Here is a 2,831-nt window from a genome sequence, read left to right on the forward strand (position 1 = left end):
GCAAAGAAAAGAGTGTTTCAAGGAAGGTGTGGCCAACCATGTCAAATGCCACCAATTTGCCACTAAGGATTGGAAAGTGGACAATTGATTTGCAATGTGGGATGCCACTGTGACTTTCACAAGGGGGTGGAGCCAAAACTGTGCTTATTGCAATATTTAGCAGGTCCTGGATAAATATTTATTAACTGTTATCAGTGAATGGCTGATTTTAACATCTGCTGATTGTCTCCTGTTGTGGTCCAATCTCCTCCAACCCCAGCATGCTGCCATAGGGTGATCTTTCTAAAATGCAAATATATACTCTACCCCATTGTGATGGTTAATACTGAGTGTCAACTTGATTGGATTGAAGGATACAAACTACTGATCCTGGGTGTGTCTGTGAGGGTGTTGCCAAAAGAGATTAACATTTGAGTCAGTGGGCTGGGAAAGGCAGATCCACCCTTAATCTGGTAGGAACAATTTAATCAGCTGCCAATGAATATAAAGCAGGCAGAAAAACATGAAAAGGAGAGACTGAACTAGCCTCTCAGCCTGCATCTTTCTCCCGTGCTGGACGCTTCCTGCCCTCGAGGATCGGACTCCAAGTTCTTCAGTTTTGGGACTCGGACTGGCTCTCCCTCCTCAACTTGCAGACAGCCTATTGTGGGACCTTGTGATTGTGTAAGTTAATACTTCATAATATAATCTCCTATTAGTTCTGTCCCCCTAGAGAACCCTAACACAGATTTTGGTACCAGGAGTGGTTCTAGAGGAACAGAATATTAAGGATGTAGTTATTTTGTTGGTTTTGGGGTTTCTGGAGTTGGCTGCTTAATATGATTAGACCCAAAAATGGAGAGACACTACTTTTTTTTTTTTTTTTTTTTTTGACACAGAGTCTTGCTTTGTCACCCAGGCTGGAGTGGATCTTGGCTCACTGCAACCTCCACCTCCCAGGTTCAAGAGATTTTCCTGCCTCAGCCTCCCAAGTAGTTGGTATTACAGGCGTCTGCCACCACGCCCAGCTAATTTTTGCATTTTTAGAGAGACGGAGTTTTGCCATGTTGGCCAGGCTGGTCTCAAACTCCTGATCTCAGGTAATGCACCCACCTTGACCTCCCAAAGTGCTAGGATTACAGGTATGAGCCACCGTGCTCAGCTGAGATTCTACTTCTAATAGTATGGAGAACACTGTTAGTCCTTGGAGCGAACTGTTTAGAGAGTTATGCAAAATAAATGCATTTGACTCCAGATTCACTGCTCATGAGAAGCAAGGAGTTTAGTGACTCTATACATAATACCTTTGACCATATGTGGAGAACCAAGGAACATAATGATGCTGGTTGGTTGCTCCTAAGTTCACTGGACAAAGTGATTAAATAAAAGGATGGGTAGGGCGCATTGACTCACATCTGTAATCCCAGCACTTTGGGAGGCTAAGGCGGGTGGATCACAAGGCCAGGAGATCAAGACCATCCTGACTAACACAGTGAAACCCCATCTCTACTAAAAATACAAAAAATTGTCCAGGAGTGATGGCAGGCGCCTGTAGTCCCAGCTACTTGGGAGGCTGAGGCAGGAGAATGGCGTGAACCTAGAAGGCAGAGTTTGCTGTGAGCCAAGATTGCGCCACTGCACTCCAGCCTGGGCAACAGAGTGAGACTCCGTTTAAAAAAAAAAAGAAAGAAAATGATGAACTCAGGGATACTGTCTGCCTGCTTCAGAGGCAGATGCTGAGCCTCAAATCTGCTAAGATTGCCCTGAGTGAGAGTCTTAGCTCCCGTAGAGAAAGAGCTGAAATTATGGAAGAACAGACACAAGCTCTTATCATGCAAGTGGCTGACCTGCAATGAAAGAGGCATGCACAGCCTCACCAGGTGTCTAACGTTAAGGTGAGGGCATTGATTGGAAAAGAATGGGATCCTGTGACTTGGAATGGGGATGTGTGGGAGGACCCTGCTGAAGCTGGGGACACTGAGCTTGTAAAGTCTGATGAATCTTTTTTTCCAGAAGACACAACTTGCCCATCCCCAGTAGCAGCAACATCCTCTCCCCAACCCATGCTATCATTAGCCTTTCCACCTTTGTTTGAGAAGATAAAACCTGTTCCGCCTGAGGCAGTTGCCAGGCAAGATAACGTTGATTCTCCTCAGGAGCCACCCCTAACACCTGTTTGCTTCTAGACCTATAATGACTCCAGTCCCAGAAGGCCCCTAGAGGTGAGGTTGAGAGTGAGCTATACTCAAAAAGAACTGTTTGAGTTCTCTAATTTATAGAAACAGAAATCTGGAGAACAGGCATACAAATGGATATTAGGGGTATGGGATAATGGTGGAAGAAACATAGAGTTGGATCAGGCTGAATTTATTAATTTGGGCCCACTAAGTAGGGACTCTGCATTTAATGTTGCAGCTCTGGGAGTTAAAAAAGTTTCTAATTGTTTATTTGCTTGGTTAGCTAAATATGAATTAAAAGATGGCCCATTGTGAGCAAGCTGGAAATGCCTGATTTCTCTTTGTTTAATGTAGAGGAAGGTATCCAAATGCTTAGGGAGATTGCAATGGTGGAGTGGATTAGTCACATTAGACCTACTCATCCCAGCTGTGAGGGTCCAGAAGCTATACCCTTAACCTATGCCTTATAAAATAGATTTGTGAGGACAGCTCCTGCATCTTCGAAGAGCCCTGTAATTGTTCTTCTCTGTATGTCAGATCTAATGGCAGGAACCACAGCCACTCAACTACAAAATTTAAATACAATGGGAGTAATTGGGTCTTGAGGTGGCAGGGGCAAGTGGAGGCATTCAACGGTCAAAGGCAAGGTGGGAGTAGCTACTGTAATGGACAGCA

Source organism: Rhinopithecus roxellana, chromosome 15 (genome assembly GCF_007565055.1).
Source record: "Rhinopithecus roxellana isolate Shanxi Qingling chromosome 15, ASM756505v1, whole genome shotgun sequence".
Taxonomy (NCBI): domain Eukaryota; kingdom Metazoa; phylum Chordata; class Mammalia; order Primates; family Cercopithecidae; genus Rhinopithecus; species Rhinopithecus roxellana.